The sequence below is a fragment of the Podarcis pityusensis genome (genome assembly GCF_964106645.2).
Source record: "Podarcis pityusensis genome assembly, chromosome: 2".
NCBI lineage: Eukaryota > Metazoa > Chordata > Lepidosauria > Squamata > Lacertidae > Podarcis > Podarcis pityusensis.
Window position 1 is genome coordinate 29,070,103 of NC_138029.1, and position 21,102 is coordinate 29,091,204.

The 21,102-nt window shown below is 48.7% G+C and overlaps 1 protein-coding gene and 1 long non-coding RNA gene across 8 annotated transcripts in view; one reads left to right on the forward strand and one right to left on the reverse strand.

The window, feature by feature from the left end:
• The first annotated feature begins 1,834 nt into the window (after window positions 1–1,834).
• Window positions 1,835–21,102, forward strand: part of BAHCC1 (BAH domain and coiled-coil containing 1) — a 118,039-nt gene continuing 98,771 nt past the window's right edge. For 4 of the 7 annotated variants that reach the window (XM_080994317.1, XM_080994319.1, XM_080994322.1 and 1 more), the window contains exon 1: window positions 19,753–19,968. The gene's annotated coding sequence lies outside the window, so the exon portion shown is untranslated. Of the gene's footprint in view, window positions 2,533–19,751; window positions 19,969–21,102 lie in introns of those variants that run through there. The other 3 variants (XM_080994318.1, XM_080994321.1, XM_080994323.1) reach the window with 3 other exon arrangements.
• On the reverse strand, window positions 5,567–7,453 carry LOC308471259. The gene is made up of 2 exons (XR_013982851.1): window positions 7,403–7,453; window positions 5,567–5,901 (listed from the first exon to the last, which is right to left on the reverse strand). It is a non-coding gene; the product is annotated as an uncharacterized lncRNA (long non-coding RNA).

Consider the following 21,102-nt stretch of genomic DNA (forward strand, 5'->3'; position numbering starts at 1 on the left):
ATTTTATTTTATTTATAGCTTGCCTTTCTCCCAGCGCAGGACTCAAGATGGCTCATTGCATAAATTAAAACAGATACAGCTAAAGCCACACAATTAATATAACACATTGCAAAACAAATAAAGTAACTGATTTAAAAACAGTGCTGAAAACATTTAAAAGCACGCACAAAATCCATTCATTTGAGAGCAGTTTCACTGGAATGCTGCAGCACAGCTCAAAAATAAGTAGGCACGAACACTGGTTGGCGTTTATGGAACTTCATATTGACCCATTGATACCCACAAGTCCAGGTACCATTTTCATTACAAAGTGGTAGATTTCAAACCAACCAGATGAAAATATTTCCCTTTATTAGAGGCCTGTGGTACTCCCTGCTACAAGACTGAACTCTTGCATGTGTGTGTGGAGGGAGGGGGCGCAGGGGAGGGAAAGGTGGAAAGCCGTGTCGTGAGGGAGTTTGTGACGAGGCCGGGCTGGCTCCTGTGGTGGCTGCTTCTGCAACCCTTCTGATGTCGATGACCTTCCAGGCATGAACAGACAAAAGAGGCTGAGGAAGGAGCCAGTTGGGAGCTCCCGGTGTGTCCCCCCCCCCGCCTCCTTGGAAGGAAAAAAGTGCAAAATCCACTAGATTCATCCACCTCCTCCACCGGGCCATTGTTATGTCTGTGGCGCTGGGAGCAGGCGCGGAGTTTGTAAACTCATCTCCAGACAAGGACGGTGATATGGGAGGTGCCGGGGGGAGGTGGGGGGGGGGGAGAGCGGAGAGGAAGAAGAAGGGACGGCAGAAAAGAAACTTGAAAGTAAATGGCGAAGCTCTGGACAATGTTCCTCCTCGCCTCCCTCCGGCTCTTGCAGGGTGTCTTCTGTGGCTGAAATTGCGAGTCTTGTGGGGGAGGGATTTAATTGAGAGGAGCCTGCTGCTGGGGCGGTGAATGGGAGCTTCTCTGGCTGTTGTGGAAGTACGTGTGGCAGATAGGCTGTGCAACACACGCACAAGAAGTAGCCAGGGAACGCAAATCTCGGTTTCCTCTTCTTGTTTGGAACGCGGAGGTGCTGGGATTTCCTCTGCTCACTCCACCCCCCCGCACGCGCGCACACACCCTCTCCCGCGCTGCGTTTGCAGCTGCAACAGGGACGTTACTTTTGTCTTTAGTCCAACAGATCCTGCTTGGGGGCCCCCCCGCCGCCTTCCTCGCTCCCTCCGCCTTCACCCCCTCTCCCCTATGTATGTGTGTGTGTGCGTGTGTGTTGACGAGCTAGATAGCGCCTGTCTTCTAATAGAGGCGGAATGTAGCCGGCTCCAAAAGAAAACTTCTCATTTTGCGCATGAATATTTTCTTTATTTTTTCCCCCTCTCTCTCCCAAAGTGTGGTACATTGAGAGAGTCCCTCCCCAACACACACACACACACATCCGAAAAAGCAGGGATTCCGATTGTATTTCTTGAGCCAGGGAGAAAATGCCACTTTGCACTAAAAAAAAAGTCAGGTAAATCTCCAAAGCCCAAGCCGCAGATTCAAAATAAAATACAGCGAGATAAAAAGGGGGCGGGTGAGAAGGAGTGGAGATGTGCGTGAAGTAGGATTGGGGGCGATTTCGGAAACTCCGGCAAGCCTCCTGCTCTCCATTAGCACATGCCTCAATTGTACAGGGATCGCGAGAGGGTAATGAATAAATGGTTCGGATCATATTTGCCTCCGGAGACTATAAACTGTACTGCTCTCCTCCCCACCCCACCCCCACCCGGAGCGCGCTCCCTTCTCACACCCACCACCGCAACCAACAAGAAAATCCTGTCTCGCCCTCCCCGCCCCCCACCCCGCCGCTCCAAACCATGGAAAAAAAGGCCAGCGAGTAGCAGCAGCAGCAATGGCGTGGAAGAAGTGGGGGGAAAGAGATTAGATTTCGCTTCTCTCTCATCAATTTTCTGTTTAATGTCACTGGTCTCCATTGTGGGAGAGAGAGGCACGTCATCCGGCCATAAATTTGAGATTATAGAGCCTCCAGCTCCGTCTTGGTGCCCTAATTGAATGGATTTACTCCACACGGGCAAGTAGGAGGGGAGGGGGACCTCGGAGTGGGAGCAGAAGACTCGCGACTAAATGCCAAATTCGTAATAATAATAATAACAACAGCAACTGCAGCAGCAGCAGCAGCAGCAGCAGCCAGAGAGAGAACTGTGCCGTCGCCGTAAAAAGCAAATCCTCAAACGCCTCGGCGGCGGTGTGGGGGGAAAAAAAAGAGATCTGTGATCTTGCGCGCACACATGCAAAAACCATCTCCAGTTTCCGCTTTCTAGAGACAGAGAAAGAAAGGAGCTCCGGGGAAAGGAGAGAGAGAGAGAGAGAGAGAGAGAGAGAGAGAGAGAGAGAAGGGGGGGGGAAATCACCTGTATTCTAATATTGGCGTTTTCCAGTCCACGACTTGGATATCTCCAGTGGCCCCCCCTTTTTTTACAGTGAAGTGGATTTTTTGTTTGTTTGTTCCTGCGGTTTGTTAAACAGAACTTTGACCCAGGAAAGCAGCGATCTGTAAGTAATTGTTTTGTCTCGATTTGTTCTCATTGTTTGTATTTGTGAAGTTTCTCTCGCCCCCCCTTTTTATTATTTTTAACGCGTTCTCTTCTTCTGTTTTCCTTCTCATTAACTGCCGCATGAATGGAGATTTAATTCCAAAGCGGGAGACGGGGGGGAGAGAGAAATGTCGCCTTCTTCCTCCCCCACCACATGGCAAAAACATTCCAACTCGCCCAGCCCCTGCCTGCCACTTTTGTACATCTCTCTCTCCCCCATCTTGTAACTCAAGAAGCTCCTTGCAGATTTCTCCTTCAAAACCTCCACGCGCGCATACCCAGTCGAAATCCCCTCAAAATGAAAACAATTCATTCATACATGAAATATATATATATCTATATCGCAATGCCCCTCCCTTCAAAATGCAATTTTGCTCTGTATTTACTTTGGCGCTGTAAAGGAACTTTATTCATTGAGGAAGAGTGTACAATTTATTGTCCCCAAGTTACGGTTTTGTGTTTAAATGTGTGTGGGGGGGGTTACACACACACACACACACACCCTCCTCCACTTAAAATGCCCGCACCCACAAAAGAGAGGTAACAGGGCTTCACACCTCCTTTTAGAAAACCCGAGTTGGTTCACCGTAACGGTATCACCTCGCTTATCTCTTAATATTTTTGAAATCGGGCTGCTAGGAGATAGCCCACACCGTTTTGCAACGCTGCGTGGAAATGGACATTTCTTCGCCTCCTCTTTTTTGTTAACTTTGTACACAACAATAAAACTAATGTGATTTCCTTGCATAGAATTGTGGTCAGTTTAGAAGGGGGCAGGAGGGCTCCCCGTTTAAAAAGATTAATAACGGGGACGTTTTGCTTTTGAATCGTACCAGCAGCCTGAGCTACAAAGCCTTAGCTTAGAACAAAATCCGCGGCGCCTCCACGTTGTTGCAGGAAGGAAAGTAGAACCCCCTTCCAAACGTTGGCCGCGACTCGCAGGCAATGTTTTAAAGATAGCCTTTGAATCGAAACGCAAATCGCCCTTCTTCTCCCCCTTCTTTGTATAATCAAAACCCCGAACTAAAGTTGCTTGCAAAAGCATTTTATAAAAATATAAAACCCTACCTCGCTTCCCAAATTGCCACACTCCCAAGTACCGGACTTTTTCTTTACGTCCGTTTTTAAGCTTGGCTCCCTGCGATCTGCTTTGTTCAGGCCTCGCTTTTGTTTCCCGCTCGAAGAGTAAGTAACCGAGCAATAATAATCCGATGCATGTTTATTCACAAGTAATTTCAATAAGGCTTACTCCCTCGTCCGGGTGCGGGCCTTACTCAGCACCCCCATAGGCAGCACTGGGGCGCTTCCTCCCGAGTAAACATGTTCAGGGTTGCGCCGTGAAAAGAAATCTGAGAAATCCAGTGCCTCGGACAAAAAGGGCTTGCTCAGAGACCCAGGAGTTTCTGTACGAAGAAAAGCATTAACTTTCTGTTTTTCTGAAGAGGCCAAAAAGCATGTAGATGTGCATCTGTGTTATATTTTAAAGTCTCTTGTTTCTTTTATTTTCTCTTCCTCCTCAAATCAAATTATCTCTGGACCTCGCCGCGCGAGAACCTATCGATGTCTTTGCAAATTCGGCATAGAAAGTATATTTGTGCTAGTAAAGAGATAGATTTATTTAACGATTTTTAATTAAAGGGATTGACTTTTCTGTTAACAAAAGAGGTAGTGAAAGGACGGGCTGGCGAGGCGGCAGCAGCTGGAGGGGGCGGCGGCGGCAACAACAACAACTGTGCTTTAGGAAGGAGGCCTCGGACCCGGACAGCCTTTTTTTGCAACTCCCCGGCGTCCCCTTCTCCCCATTCCCAGGCCTCTTTTGCTAGATCCTTTTCAGATTTCCTTGCCGGTCGGAATTTTGTTGTGAAAACGTTGTTTCCTTGCCTCTTTCTGGTGCGCTCATATATTGTGGCGCTTTTTCCTCTATTAATGGGTGAAACTCATCCACTGCTAGGGAGAAACGGAGGGGAAACCCTGGTTGCTGCTGTCTATTTTATTCCACCGACCAGGGATCCCCGTAGGCACCTTTCTCCTAACTCTCCCATTTCTTTATTTTTTAATTAAGCCGTGAAAAGGGGACATTTTTGGGGGGGGGAAGCATTTGCCTCTGCGCGCAGTTTGCTAGCAATCACAGAGTATGATCTCTTTTTGATCAAGCAGAGAGAGATCGCACACTCTTAAGATAAGAGGGGCGCTTTTCAAAGTGTGGGGGGGCAGGGATCCAATCGCGAAACCGCACCGATCCTACGGAGAGAGCGATCGGCGTTGGCGAGGGGGACGAGTTTGTAGAAACCTAGGCCTCCTGCTGTTGCTGCTCCTCCCGGCCCTCCTTCCTCCCCAACATACATACGGCTCTTTTTGTTTTGCTTTTGTTTTTGCTCCTCGGAGGAATCGGAGCCCAGGAAGGTGAGCAGAAGGCGGCTTCCCCAACCAACCAAACCCAGGATAAAAGAGGGCGCGGGTCAGCGCGGGAAGAAAGCAAAGAGGCCGCGAAGATGGCCGGCCGGCGACTCGCTCCGAGCCAGCCGAGCGCAGCAGCTTCGTCTCCCGCCGAGGCCGCTGCTCCCCTCCGAGCCGGAGCTTCTTCCCTCGCTGGCCAAGACGAAGGAGGCGCTGCGGCTCTTCGCTTGCCTGTTTCCGAGGGGAAAATAGTCCAGTGTAAAAATACAAAAAAATAAAATTAACTTCTGCGTTCTAGCCGACGGCCGGGCGCACAGCTCCGGCGCCTGGATCTTGAGGCCGAGGAGGCTAGGGAGGCGGAAGAGATTCCTCCGATCCTTTTCTACCTTTGTGTGGAAGCCGAAGTTGGAGAGCGGAAGATCCTTTCGCCCCACGATCTCTCTCTCTCTCACCCTCCCTCGCGATGGCAGAGGCGCGGGAAAAGGGTTTGTTTGGTCTGTAGATCCCGGAGAGGCAGCACAAAGGCAGCGTGGGACGCAATGGTCTTCCCTGCCTCCCTTTTTCTCCGTTTCTAGGCTAAACGAGTGGGGGGAATCTCTTTTTCTCTCTTTCCTTAACCCCCCTTGCCGCCCCTTTGCAACAGGAAACTGGAAGCTCCGTTTGGGGAGCAGGGGGAGGAGGTTTGGGGGAAATGGAGAAATTTAAAGCGGGGGGAGAACCTCCATTAAGGAGAGATCGTATTGTTCCCTCTCTGATTTCGGAAGGGAGGCAGACAGAGAGAGAATAAGAGAATCTTGGATGGACTTAAGACTTTCTCCCCACAACCACCACCTAATATTCAGCGTAGAATGACCAGTCTCTTCCTTTGCCCCATTTTTGGACAGAAAAATAAAATAAAAAAGAGGTGTATAAAACGATGGCGGCTTCTGTCCTGCATTGAGGAGGAGAATGTAAGAATTATCTGCCCCGAACACTGGGCTGAATCTAGTTCCGCTGGAATATTGTACAAGTGATATTTCATTCATGGATTATCTGGGGTCTAAAGGGAGGAGGGGGGACCCTAGATTCTCGCCCGCTTGTTTTTCGGTAGGGAGAATGGATGTAGAAGCGGAGGAGCCGGCTGCAGCTACGATATGATGCCTCCCGTTTTGAAAGACAAGAAACGCACGAACTTAAAAAAGAAAAGGTCCCCCCATGAGGTTTACGTGGTACAATTTAACAACGTGGTAACAATGGTTGTATTCATGGTGGGCGAGAGGGGGCTGCTAGTACCAAATGGGGAATGGAAGTGCGTGGAAACTGGCGATCAAAGGCAGGAAAAATGGCATGAGAAAAAAAAATTAATTCCTGTAGCTTCTCTTAGAATCTATTGATCTTTAATAGAAAAAAAATAGGACCAATGCATGGGGCTTTGGCGAAGTTGCTGCTGTGCCCCCCCCCCCCGTTTTTGTGTGTGCGCGCGCGCGCGCGCCTTTCTTTCGCACTCACACAAGAGAGTTTCAGTGACTTTTAGTCTTTCACCAGCAATCCGGTGCAAACCCTCGCCGCTGTTTTTTATTAGAGAGCCGTGAAGTTAAGAGTGTTAAAAGTTGCTTGGGGTGGAAAGGGGAGTGGGGACTTGAGGAGTGGGGAGTTGAGGAATAAAAACCAGGGATGTGATGTCAGCCAGTCTCTTGGATGGCTTTCTTCTGCTTCTTCTGGGCATGGCGTTTCAAATGCTCCCCTTATGTGTTTTGGGTTCTAGAAGACCCTGCTTAAAGTGTGTGTGTGTGTGTGTAAAAAAAAAAAAGCCTCTGCAGGAGGAGCCCCTCCCTCCTTTCTCTGGATTCCCTCCCCCCCAATCCAGTTAGTTTGCATTGATTCTTAACGAGCCCACAGTGCAGAGAGAGAGGGAGAGGGAAGGTGCGCGGCGGACACTTCTTCTCCTTCGCTCTCTCCCGCACTGGAAGCCGCCTCCCGCACCGCTCCCTCCTTTCTGGGGGGTGGGGAGAGCCTTGAGTTGCTCCCTTCTCCTATCGCAGAAGACCATTCCAGGAGAGGAGAGAGCTCCCCCCTTTCTTTTTTAAAATGAAGACGATAAAAGGGGTCCCTTCTGAAATGGGGTTCTGGATGCTCTAAAATCAAATTTGGAGATGGGGGAGGTGACCGGGTTTTTACGTGGTCTTCGTTCCTGCCAGCCTTGGAGGTAGGAGCTCCCTGGCTGGGAAAGCTAAAGTGTCTGTCTTTCTGACACACACACACACACAGACACAGAGAGAGAGAGAGAGAGAGAGAGAGACCAGGGCCTTCACTTTACACAATAATAAAAGTAGTTAAGCATCCAGCACCATCGCGGGAACAAGGCAGAGGGAGGGAGAAATGGACAGAAAGGATTGGAACCCCTCCCCCCCACTACTCCACCCCAGCAATGCATCCTGTCCAGTGGAGCCTACTTTAGGAATCACTTGCTGCTCCCCCCTTCTTTGTGTGGATGTGGGTGGGTGTCTGCGTGGGGAGGGCGTTCCCTCCCTCCCTCCACGCTCCCACTTGCCTGACCCCCCCCCATCCGGCTGGGCCCCCTTCAGCCAATGGGGGCCCTAATGACCGCTTTAAAAGCTTTGCAAATCCGCTCCTTGGGTGTGTGCTGCTGCTGCTGCAGCAGCGGCTATTATCTAAGTTGCGCCTTTTTACGCAGCTGCTCATACATCCTGGCACTAATTATGTGTTTATCAAAACAGGCACCCTTATGACATGTCACAACATGTTTGCGGGGGAAACGGTCTCTCGTCTCCCCACCCCCACCCCAAATAACTCTTCTTCCCTTGCCCAAATACTTGCTGGGATTAGGTTGCCTTGACTCTAAAGAAGGGACCGTGGATGACATTCGAGGAACCTTTATTTCTGCATCTGCAGGTAGCTTGGGGCGGTGGGGGCAGGGTCCTCTGTGTGTGTTTCTGTGTCTTCGTGATCTCTCATCACCAAAGTGCCCAAACCCTCAACTTGATCCAGAAAGCGTTGAAGGGAAGTTATATATGCTCAATGGCTAGTTGGTTTAGTTCTTAAAATAACAGGCGCGCACAGCCCACACCTCACCTCTTGCCTCCGAAGGTTTGTCCCAAATCTGGACTACTTTTCCCATCCGCAGCTCAAGTTCTATACCTCCCCTCTTTCTTAACCAAAAATAAAAAGGTGGGGGTGGGTAGGTGGGAATTGTATCCCATCGATCGATCGCTGCTGTATATCTGCCTATCAATCTGGCTCCAGAATGGAAAGAGAGATTTGGCTACGCCTGGGATCGTTTATTAAACTCGCTTTAATTTAACCCAGATGGGCGGGTTCCTTGATAACCTCACACAACAAACACAGTGAATTATACTTCCAGTGTGTGAACACACTAGGATATATTTAGCTACAAATTACAACTCTGCATTTAACAGGGCTTTAGCTCAAGGTTTGGGGGTCCAGAACACCGACTTGCCCCCTCCCTTTCCCTTTTTAAAAATCCCTTGTTTGGGGATGATCCAGCGGAGAACGGTTTTTTTTGGGGGGTGGGGAGTCTACGCCAGGTTGGCCTCTTCCATAACACCGTCCACAATTTCTTTTTAAAGCTAAACTACGCTTTCCCTTATGACTTGTACAGTTCATTGGGATTTGAGGAGAGGTTGCAGGGCCCAGCCTCCCTCTGTATGGACTGGATGCATGTAAATAGTGTGTGTGTGTGTGTGTGTGTGTGTGTGTGTGTGTAATATATGTGCACTAAGATTCTTGGTGGGTTATAAATGCTCATTAGCTCTGAGCAAAGTAGGACCCCTTATTTGTTAGAAATCACTTCTTGCTGTGTGCAAAGAGCCCTTGCTTACATGTAAGCACGCGCGCACACACACACACACACACACACACACACAAAACCTGCCTTTGGAAGCAGCAGAGACGCCTCTTTTGAGATTAAAAATGTGTTGTAAGCTCCGTGCAATATCGGTCTGTCTGCCACTATAAACTTTATCTATTTAGATTTATTTGATTAACAAATTTGTCAGTTTTCCTTTGTATATGCATAAAGAACCGGGGCTAGTGGGGGATCTCCCTGCCTAGTGCAGAAAACATCTTGTGTTGGCCTGGGGAAGGATGTGTGTGTGTGTGTGTGTAAATAAATAGATAGATAGATAGATAGATAGATAGATAGATAGTTGGAGTGGGGGGGGGGAGAGGAATTTGACCATTTGATATCTTGTCCAGGTTTGATCGAAAGGGGAAAAAAGGGAGTAGATCTATTTGGATTCCGCCTCTATCTCATTCTCTCTCCCCCCCATCCCCACTTCTCCCGGCTGATTGGACTGTCCAGATCATTGATATTTCTACTCGCTCCTGCCGAATTTGCTTCAATGCACACTCCCCCCCCCCCCAAATCTACGCCTTTTTCATTTCCCTGACTACTCTTTGCGGTCCCCATGAATAATGCAAGCTCCTAAATTCTCTCAGCTTCAACAAACATACATACAATATTTAATTTAATAATAATAATAATAATAATAATAATAATAGGTCTATCTTAGTAAGGGGGGGTGGGGATTCTCAAAGAATCTGAATTCCTTCCGAGCTCTGGATTCAGAAAATCTGGAAGACTTGGGAGATGTGTTGTCTTGACTTTCCTGCTTTCCTGATCCTGGTCTAGCTCACTTTGAAGGGACCATTTCTGAGAGATGGAGGGAGGCTAAAGAAGACGACCCAGGGCCAAAATCTCCAGCCTGCGTTAGTGTCCTATATTAGGCAAAGGAGTCAGTTTGGGAGAGGGCTGGGTGACCTTGCTGCGGATCCCTGACCACGAAACTGCAGCTCTTGTTCGCTTGCAAGTCTCTTTAAGCGACTGAGGCTTTCCGAGGCCGGTCAGCGGGTGGGTGCTCTTCGGAGGAGCTGCAGCCCGGTTCTGGAGTGGGGAGGGGGTTGCGCCCATCTCGGACGACTCGGGAGCCCCCCTTTCCAGACAGCGGGGAAAGCGAGGCGCGGAATGAACCGAGGGAGCAACGCGCTGCGAGCCGCGCTCCTAGAAAGCAGGCATCCTCTGGTGGAAGGAACCAGAAGGAAAGCCCAGCACAGCAACGCAGGAATTGCTTTTGTGGGTGTCACTGGAGGTGTTTGGTTCGCTTGTTTGTTTTGGAAAGGAAGAGGGGGAAGATGCAAGATGTCTCTTCCCCTCCAACAGTCCATGGAGCAATTTTGGAATAAAGGAGCAAACCTTTCAAAAAGGAGGAGCATCCTTCAGAAGGGAGAAGAGGGTTCCCCTCCAAGATATTTTGCAAACATAAGCGATATATATATATATATATATATATATATATATTCATTTCTAGGGAATAAATGAATATGAATATATGTGTGTGTGTATACACACCCACACACCCTAGAAACCGTGTGTCCAGTACACAAGCCCCAGCCTGTCCTTTCCCCTCTTGAAGATGCGCTAGGCCTAACCTTTAGCAGAGAATCCCCTGAACTGGGTCAGAGAGAGATTCGGGCACAAGCCTAAAAGGTTTGTTTATTTTTATGCTTTTTAACTGTCCCCCATACCACCCAAAAGACTAGATCGTGTGTTTATATATATTTTATTTTAAAGCATTAATGCAGGCGCAGCGCAAACAGAGCGCCCCATAAACTGGGTTTTCCCTCCTCTCGCCTTTGTCCTTGTTAGATAAGGGGAAGAGGGCAGGTTTTCAAGAATCAGTTCAGTGGGACAAGGGAGGCTGCGGAGAAAAGGGAAGCTCTGAGCATCTAAAACGATGGCCGAAGGAGCCTGACGCCCCGATCCGAGGGGGGGCTCCCCTTCCTTAGAGAGAGCACAACTGGGTTTTAACCAGGAAACCTCCGTGAACAGGCTCCTTATAAGCCAGTTGAGCCGAAGTACTCAGACTGAGCCGAGGCAGGTTGGACGGGGGAGCTCAGAAAATAGCTGTTTTTGGAGGCAGATGCGGAGAGACGTGCACCGCACGACCAAGGTGTCTCTTATTCTCCTTCCCCTCCCCCGGAAAGCCAACCCCCCCCCCCCGTCTCTGTCCCCGAAGGGTTTGGATTTGCGTGTGGTTTTCTCTCTCTCTCTCTCTCTTTTTAATCCTACAGTAGTCTGTTTTTTAGCATGTAAAATAAAACAGGGCATGTTCGCGCGGGGCTGTTGGCAGCCAAAACGCAGCACGTGCTCGGCCTCCCCTCCACCCGGGGACACGTGTATGTGTGTGTGTGGGATCGCGGGATAGCTCATTGGCTTTAAGGAGATCCGGGCTGCCCCCTCGAACAAATCGAGGTGGACTGACCGGGAGCCCACCGGACGGATACTTTTTTTCCAGAGGAACCCGGGAACGAGATGTTGCAATGCTTTGCCTTCCTTTCTTTACGCAGAGATCAACTGGATGTACTCCGTGTACGTTCAGGATCGTACCGTGTCATTCATTCATTCACTTGTTCGTTCGTTTCTCCCTTCCTCCTTCCCTCCCTCCCTCTCTCTCTAATCCACCAACCTCTCCAACCCCAGAAAATCGGAGCCCGTTTTTAAAAGTTTGTCAAATGTACTGAGTGGGTAGGTTCCCCCACCCCCGCACTCTCCTCCGCGCCGCTTCCTCCCGGTTTCCAATGAGCGTTTTGTGCGCGAGAAGAATTAAGAGTAATTCTTCCTAGCCAAGAAATTGTTTCTAATTTGCTTGTTGACCAAATAGCACATGGAACAATGAACCGGGCCCAAACAATTGCATTAGGCAAGGCACCCAACATACAATTACCCAAATGCAAAGATTTGCGTCTCCCAGCCCTTATTAGGCAATTATTTAGCGTGCTGAGTTAATCCATAATTTTATTTGACATACTGGGGGGGGAGGGGTCCCCCGTCCTTCCTTCCTTCCTTCCTTCCTTCCTTCCTTCCTTCTCTCTCTCTTTTCCAGATGGAAAGATATTAAATTGCAATATTTTAACACATTTCCCCAGAGTGTGAAGGTTAGCTGAGGTCTGAGAATTTAAAATGATTGCATATTCATTTGGACATGAAAAGGAGATGTTTTCATGTTGGTTACCTTGAGGAAAAAAGAAAGGTGCGGGGGCGGGGGGGGGGGAATAATTGCCATTTCTTCCAATGCCAGCTTGTTTGAATACTGAACTTAATGTGAAGATTCGTCTCCCAGCGCGTTATAACAGAGGAAAAGATGCTAACGGGCTGCACAACAAACGCTTTACCTACAAAATAAAAACATAAAAAATGGGAAGGATATTGTGAACTTAGATCGCAAGTTAGTTATGTGGAACAGCTTAATAATTATGATAATAACAGACCCACGGTGTTCTTTGAAGGGAGGACGTGGGTGGCAGGTCCCTGCCCCGAGGAAATTGCATTGTGCGTTTTGACAGCGGGGAGACAATTGCGGAGGGGAGACGCAAAGGGAGAGGAGAGGAGAACAATGTCCTTTTTTATTTTTTTATTTTGTAAGGCCACCTCTTTATTTCGCCAAAGCAAAAAAGCCACGAAATAGTGTGCAAACTTCCGAGTTCTCCAGAAGTCTTCATGCGGGTGGATGGCAAACATTAAAAAAGGCAAGGGCACCACTCGCGACAAGGTGGCAGAGACCTGGGCTAACGGGGAAGGAAGCCCACTGGAGTCTTCTGCATCTGGTCCAAGTCTCCATGCAGTTCGTAGTCTGGGCTTTAGATGTGGGAATCAGAATTCTCTCCTCTTCCGAGTAGCTCGTGAAGGATCGGAGCGAGATGGCTTTAAACCGGACTGAAAAGAGAGTCGAGCTGCCTACGTAAAAGTGGCTTCTGCTAGAGCCCGATTCTAAATATGTCAGGGGTGTGTGTGTGTGTGTGTGTGTGAGAGAGAGAGAGAGAGAGAGAGATTTCCCTGAGGGCTGAAGAGCCGCGCTGTACACGCATCCTGCTCTGTATCTGCTCGACCCCCTCCCTCAATACTTCGATTTCATTGATCCACAGACAGAACACGACACCGAGATTTGCGAGGCCTTGTGCCAGTTCTGCTTTAAACGCGATTCCTTGACAAGGCACTTTTTCGCCTCTCTCTCTCTATAAGAGAGAACGAAACTGACCAGGATCTTGCTGATCACCAAACCAGAGTTCTAGCAATTGCTTTCGAGAGAGGAGAGGAGAGAGAGGGAGACAGTTTGGCTTTTAAATCTGGCCTTGAGAGATGAACCAAATCTTCTTAATGTGTCCCGAGATAAACGAGCTTAATTCTCTGCATGAGACTGGCTATATTAACGGAGTCCCAAGCGCGGCTTAATGGCAGCAGCGGCAGACCAAGCCTGCGCGAGGCTTACTTGCGAGTAAGCGCCCACTGAACCCAATCCGGATTACTGCTGAGGAGGAGCAATGAGGGTCGCCAGGGGACCCTGATCGATCCTGGATCGATTTATCCCACTCACTTCAGCTTCTAAACACCCATTATCATTTTTTTAAAGGAAAAAGAGAGAGGAAAGGTGAGCGTGACGGTTAAGCGGGCGCTTTGGACGAATTTACAAATATATATATATATATATATATATATATATATATATATATTTGGGGGTGCCAGGCGATCTTTCTGAAGCCTACTCTAAATATTTATTTCTCCTTCCATTATCTTCGCTCTCTTATGGAGGAAGTCAGAGAGAGATACCGAAGCTTTGCTCCTGTTAAATTAAAAACATTTGTTACCCCTGGACAGATTTTTAAAAATGGGGAGGGGGGGAGAGAAGCTGTAACTTCTGCTGACAGTGTACTTGCGGCCCATCTAAAAGCTAAATGGAGTTTCCCCCTTTCTCTTCTACCTCCTCTCCTCCCCCCCCCCATTCCCTTCGTGGAGAATACAAAACTATCTCTAACACACACACACACACACACACACACTTTGTGTAAGTGAGCAGGCAGAGTACGAGTGAACTGGTAATTTGCCAGCAGACCTCTGGTTTATACACTAGTCCTGTCTAAAGTTATTTGCTGTAACAACTGTTTTGAAACAATAAAAGAAAAACACAAAAAAAATCTGAAGTGAACAGAAGGAAGGGAGGGGGGAGAGAAACTCAGGGGGGGAGTACGCGGTGCAGATATGGAAGCCAAAATACGAATCTTGGACATCCGTTTCATATTATTATTATTTTTTCTTTTAAAAAATCTTGTGGATTAAAAAAACTGTGGATTGAAAAGGGGGGGGGTTCTTTCCCCCTGACCCAGCAAGTCCTAAGGTTGTCCTGATCAGAATCCTAGAATGGTAAAAAAAAAGAACAAGGAAAACAACAACAGAGAAGCTTCAGGATGTGATTCAGGATTTAGATCGAGACAAGTTGGGTCAGATTCGTTTCTGGTCAGCTTCGCTTATGGGCGCATCTGTTTCTCGACTCCATTCCCCTCGCTGATCTCTCTCTCAATTTGTTAATCTTTTTTTTATTATTTGAAATTATTTAAGGGGGTGGAACATACACACAGTTTCTTACTATATTATCGGTTCTGGAAATATATTCGCCTTAAAAACAGAACCACCACCACAAAAAACCAAACAAAAATCCCGTAGACGCGCACACAAAAACCATCTTTGCTAAGCCTGTTTTGTCAAGATTCTGCACCCCCGTGGCCTGAGCCGAGTGACAAAACGCAGCGCCTTCGGGTCCTCGCCTTCGCCTTGGGGCTGGGAAGGAAAGTGTCAATCAAAGGACGCTTCAATGACCAGGGACAATCCCCTTTGCTGGACTGGCCTTCTTCAAGAGCAATCAGTCACTTTGCATTAATTACCCTTCCATCCATTCCCCACTGCAGGGCAACCGCTGCTTTCTCGGAGACCTGGTGCATTCATTACAAAACACCACCTGAAAGAGTGGTCAGCAGCCCGCCTCCCTCCTCTAACCTCTACACACCCCCCCTCGTGCAAGCCCCCCCAACAAATAGTTAAAAAGGGGAGGGGAGTAGAAAGGCCTAAGAACTACTTCACATCCCCGCACTTCGAAGTTTTGCAGTCTCCCCCTTCTAATTCCCCCCCAACCCCTGGAATTGCTGGGGGAGGGGGCAGTAGTCCCGCCCTTTGTTGTTGTTGTTACAGTCAGTAATCAACTGTTTCCCAAGTTTCCCGCCCAAAGGCCCTTCGGCTGCAATCCTCATAACCCGACTTACCTGGGAGTAAACCCAATTGAATTCAACAGGACTTACTTCTGAGTAGACGTGATTAGGCTTGCGAATGCAATTTTGTGCAGAGTTGCCATCTTAACAGAGGTGAGACTTGCGCTTTCGAGCAAACTGTCCAGAATCGGGCCCCATACCCACCAGGTCATGCTTCAATCCCGAGAGTAAACACGCATAGGATTGCGCGTAACGCTTGCTCTTTGCACCGTCCACACCTCCCCGCCCCCAACCAACTACATCAGTTTGGAAGTAAAGTTGTATATATTTCAAGGAGACTTTATTAAAGTATGTTTTAGGATCGCCTTTTGCGCTCCTAAATATGATGACCTGCAAAAAGGATCCAGGAAGCTGGAATTTGCTTCCTCCCGGTAAACGCGTCCAGCTGCTTGTGCTAAATTCCCTTAATTTGAAATAACAACTCCAAAATCAAACCAATTGATTGGGATCAAAATGGGATCAAGGGGCGAAGTTTTTTTGTTCGGACGTTGCGCGTCGGGATAAAGCGTCTGGCTGTAACGTTTGAACGTAGCCATATTTGCCTTTATCTCTGGACATCTGGAGAGGCGATACGAGCAGGCGGAGAGCAAACCTCGAGACCGCATTTCCCCTCTCATCTGTTTACGGATGCGGAGTTGAAAGCTTCAGACCAAGTCAAAAACCTGGGGAAACAGCGGAGAGTTCTCGCACAAAGGGTTTCCTCTCACGTTGCTGTTTAACGCCGGATCCACAAAGGTGGAGGTGGAAGGGTGGACGCGGAGCCCGTTTGACAAGGGAGCCACGGTTAAAAAGAGTTGAAAATTTAAGGGCGGACAGGAGGGACTCCTCAATGATGGGACTGCAGGAAAGGAAGAAGGGTTCTTAATGGGTGCCAAGCTGGACTAACTGGGTATACTATGGTGTGAAGGAGGAGGAGGCCCCCACTGAGCCGAAACTAAGCAGGTCTAGATCTGGTCAGGATCTGGATGGGTGACCGCTCAGGGACCACATGTATGCAGTCTTGGGTTCCATGACGGAAGAAAGGCGGAATACAAAACCGAGGAAAATATGTACAACTCACTCGCTTTTCTGTTTTTAAACCTACTTCCTTTCCTTCATTTGTATTTCAGAAGATGTAGGCTAATAATAATTTAGAGAGATAATGCAGAAGACACGTAGGCACGTTGCCTCTGTCCCCCACTAGAAAAATCGTGATTCAAAAGTTTCCCGTGTTTCTTCTGTGCGGACCTGAATTTTCCTTAGGGCGAGTGGATATTTACAAAAATAAATCTGGACTCTCTACTTGCAGCTTAATGTAGATTGCTGAATGTATACCTTCATATAAGTTTCCCTGTCAAAATCCAGAGCCTACGGCTTTTTGTTAGAGAAACAGTCCATATATATATATATACCTTCATATATATGAAGGCAGGCACAATCGCACCTCTTGTGACACAGAGTGTTCCCCCCAACCCCACCCCACCCGCCTGTGTCCTGGCTAAAAGCCTGGCTTGATGGATGAGCAGAAAGAGGGGCAGATTGAAGAGATCGAGGACAACACACAATCGTTATTTTGTGCATGCGTGAGAGTCGTGTGTGTTTACTGGTGATTTTTAAAAAAAAAAACCTCTGGAGAATACCACCCCTCCAATTTCCACACTCCACTTCAAATCTGCATGCCCATTCCGTAGCTTCTCTTTTTCTCCCGGACTCCAGGTGAAGGTACCGTCTGAAAGTGCACTTGCGTGTCTTCCTCCCACTCGTCACTTTTTAAATCAGCAATTCAAGAGCCTTGCTTTGTATTTGTCAAACTATTCCCTCTCCCCACCCCCTGGTCACAACACGCTCCTTTTCAAAACCCCATTCCCTGTTTAAAAAAAAACCACAGAAAAACAATGGCTTGCACGTTTGTAATTTCTTCTAGATACAATATTAAGATTCTCAGTAGAACTCTCTCAATCACTCTACACACATATCGCCTGTGAAATCACCCAGGGCCTCTTGGGTTAAAAGTTTCTTTCCCTTTGGAGATTCTCTCTTCCTAAGCAATTTTGCGCGTGTTTTATTGGGAAGTCAGTCCGTCGCCGCTGCGTCCAAGGAGCCTTATCCTAGGAAGTGTCTTCCAAGTGGAAGCCTTCCTAGGCTTGTCCGCGCGGCTCGTGCTTACGGATCGGCTCTTTCACAGTTTAATCTAAACACAGCGTTAGGAGCAGAAATAGAAAACTTGGCAAGTGAGCACCCAAACAACCCGCGGGCTGGCAAGTTTGTTTCAATCGGTGCCCTTCCTAGGTTTTAAACACGAGGCGACTTCGCTATAACCCCAATAGTCACCACCGCGGTGAGAATTGCAAACACACACCCATTTGCGTGTATACAGGCGGGCGCACGCTTGCTCCTTCTCGGTCGCCTTAATTCAATTTGCCCCACCGGTTAATGAATAGCTCCATTGTAATCTAATATTACTTACGGGTTATTCTGATTTATTCTGCATTTTCCAAATCAATTACACTCCCTTTTAATTTTTTTTTTAAAAAACCCATCAGTATAGGGAAGAGAATCTTTGCGCCGCCACCGCACGGCAAGCGCGCGCGCCTGCCTTTCCACCTCGCTCGATCACTAGGGCGCGGGCATTTCTCCCGCTTAGCTTCGCTGCATATTCCGCTTTTGCAAAAAAAATAAAAATCCTCGGAGGAATATCCCGAGGCACGCAGTTTGGCAAAATGGAGGGCGCGATGGCCCTGTTGGAAAACTGGGGGGAGATGTGGGAACCAGCTGCTTTTGCAAAGTGGGGAGCGGAGCCGGAGCCGGAGCCGCTTTCCCGGGGCATCCCGCCCATCCGGCTCTCCGTGTACGGGAAGGAGAAACCTCGGCTCTGCCTCTCCTCCCCTCTTCCCCTGGAAACGCTAGAACTTCCCCGGCTGTTGTGCCCATTCTGCGCTGCTGGTGCTGCGACGGCGGGCGCTGCCGGGTCCCCCGGTCCCCAATCCTGCGCAGGGAGGCGAGGCTGCCCGTCCGCCCCGCGGTGCCTGAGCACCACCCTGCCTGGAATGAATGGCTTTGCTTTCAGACTCGCTAATAGTGACTCAGTCCGTTTCCCCTTTTCTTTGCTCCTTTTGATCCTCTCCACTCTTTGACCTTCTTTTGGCTCCAGGGACAGTCGGCTCGGCCTCGGGGGTGGGGGGGTGCCGGGGGGGGGTGCGCTGGAAACAGTCCCCAGCTTATCTCCTTTCATCAAACCAGCCCCGGGCCCCCTGCAAACCGCGGGGCCAGTAATTGCTTTTTTCAGGCAGCCCAGTGCGGACTGGCGAGCAGCCAATCAGCGCCTTGTTTACACTGGGTGATGGACAGCGGGCTGGGGGACTGCCAACCAATCCGGGCGTCTCCTGGAAGTGGGGAAGGGCGGGTTGGAAGAAAGGAACGGGGCGGGGGGGGGAGGAGGAGGAAGGGAATAAACGGAAGGCGGTGTGGTTAACCTCTCCGTCGCCGGTGTAAAATCGGAGGCTCGGTGTGGGGTGTGTGTTTTTGCACCATGCAGCTATTTTTTTATTTAAAAAAATAGTTTTAATACTATATAGGAAGGAGCAGGGAAAATTATGCGGCCTATTTAAGAAGCAGAATGGCAGGTAATCGAGGGAAGCATAGATGGTTGCAAAAGAACAATCTGCCAGCAGAATCGTGATTGCAGTTTGCTTGCTTGTTTGGGTTTTTTGGTGTTGTTTTTTTTCAATTTCAGCGAATGCGTCGGGAGCTTTGCTTTGAAGGTGGTTGAATGATGGGATTAATGGTGATGCGAAGTGTGCGGCGGGTGAAAGAGAGCGAGCCGGGCGGAGGGAAAAGGATGACTGTACAAATAAATAGATCTCGGTTTATGGTAACCCACCTGGGAGCTCGCATGTGCCTCGGCGTAGCGCGAAAGAAGAGGGGCTTCCTTTGCGTCTGGAGAAGCACGTGCTCACGAAGCAGTTGCGCCCCCCCCCCGCCCCAAATCCCCATGGGAACTCGTGTCCTTGAGCGCTTTAAAGACTCCTCACTCACCCCCCCCCAGCACGGAATATCATCCAGGGATGTTGAAATGCACGGGAGTGCTAGGGACCCCTACGGTCGTAAATCTCTCTCTTAAGTGTTTGGTTTGTAAAGGCATACCTTGCTCGAGAAAAAAGCTGCCGTGAGCCCGGCGCTCCCCACCCTCCCCAACGCACTGATCGGTGCAAAGGCGACTCCGTAGCGATGACTGGGCTCTCCCGCGCCAACACGCACACACGCACTGGCCAGCCTTGCTAAAGCGAAAGAAACAACAACAAGGCAACCCCCCCTCTAGAAACCCCTCACCACCCAGCTGGCGTGCGTGTGTGGGCTGGAGCCGCTCTCTCTGGCAGGGCTCTTCCCCTCCCCATTCCGCAGCGCTTTCTTCCTTCCCCCTCCCTCCCCCGCGCTTGCTACGTATCCCCCCATTCAGCAAAGCGGAGGCTAAGCTGCGCGAGGGGAGCTGCGCAACTGGAGGGACTTGAATTAGGCGCCATTGGGTTGAGTAGTAACCCTGCTGCTCTCTGATTGGCAGCTCCCTGGCCCCGCGCCAGCCTATGGGGAAGCCTGTTTACGCAGGGAGAGTGGCACGAGCTTATTACCGTAGAGGGCCGGGCGTCCAATCAGCGAGCGCGCTCACCCTGAGTGAGTGGCACGAGCTTATTAGTATGCAGGGAGAGTTGCTTGCAGGACTGAGCTGCGAGGTTGGGGAAGCTGGAGCCCGCGACAGGGTCTTTTTTTCCTTTCTGCAAGGAGCAGCAGCCAGTGCATTTACAGTGCAACAGTCAGCACAGTGCAAATACCAGTAGGAATACAACAAAGTCCCAGTCACTGATTTAATTGTATTGCGTTCCCTGTGTGCAAAGGAACACCCCTCCCTCCAGTAAGTAATTGAAATTTATTTAGTATATATATATATTTTTGAAAAGTGCATTATTTGTTTTTTTATAAAAAATATATATTTTTATTATTATCGAGCACACCCTCACGGTGGTCAGGTCTGAATTAATTTATTTTTTACATTTTTTTGCAAAATATTGCTAGCAGAAATTATTTTGAGCTTATTTTTTCATTTTAAAGGCAATTCAGACACCTGGTATTCGCTGTGTGTAACATTGGTATCAAACCTCTGACTAAATTGTATCAATTCCTTAACTAAATTGAATATAATTTAACGACATCCTTGGGGGAAGGAGATGCGTATTGTTTCTAACGAAAAGAAAGCCTGCGAAATACGTGCATGAAGGTTTATTTTATTTCTCAGTGGTTCAGCTGTGCCTTAGAAATGTTGTACCGAGCTCCGGGCAGTACTAACAAAACCCACGATTGTTCGCATATTTCTTACTGAAATTCTAGTTGTTGAATTGTGTGGGGGGTGGGGTGGGTTTTTTTTCTCCTAACGGAGTCGTGAATGGGGGCTTTGCAAGACAAACAAACGCAGGCATTGTAGTATTTTTGGGGGGAGGGAGAAGGAATGCATGCAAATGTGTAGCCTCCCTTGTTTAAAAATTAAATCACAATAAAATTAAATCACAATGCAGGCGAGAGTTAGGGTTTTCTGCTCGACGCTAAGTGCAGTCTGCGACCGAAAGTGTTTCATGCATATTCGGCTATTCCGAACTGCAAAGGGAAAAAAATTAAAATACTTGGAACAGATGCATTCTAATTTATTTATGCCCCTGTCTGTGTTTCTGCGCATGTATGTCGATTTTACGTAGGAAGTAAGGCTTTTAAGTTTTGCAGTGGCGAGGAAAATGCCGTCGTGGTGTTGTGAGGAAATGTTTCATTAAGATTGGAGGTAAAGGCCTTTCTTCGTTTGTTTTTGGTTCAGCTTAGAAGGTTGAACCAGGTTGCGTTTTTGCACGGGAGAGGCAATCGTCTTGCAAGGGAGCAGCTGGGAGAGGCGCTTTGTCTCTCGCTCTCCGATCTCTCCCCGCGTCCGCCCCTCTCTCGGTCCTTCCTTCTCGGATCCCTTTAGTGATAGCTTTATTTTTAAAGGGGGGGCCGGCTCTGGCCG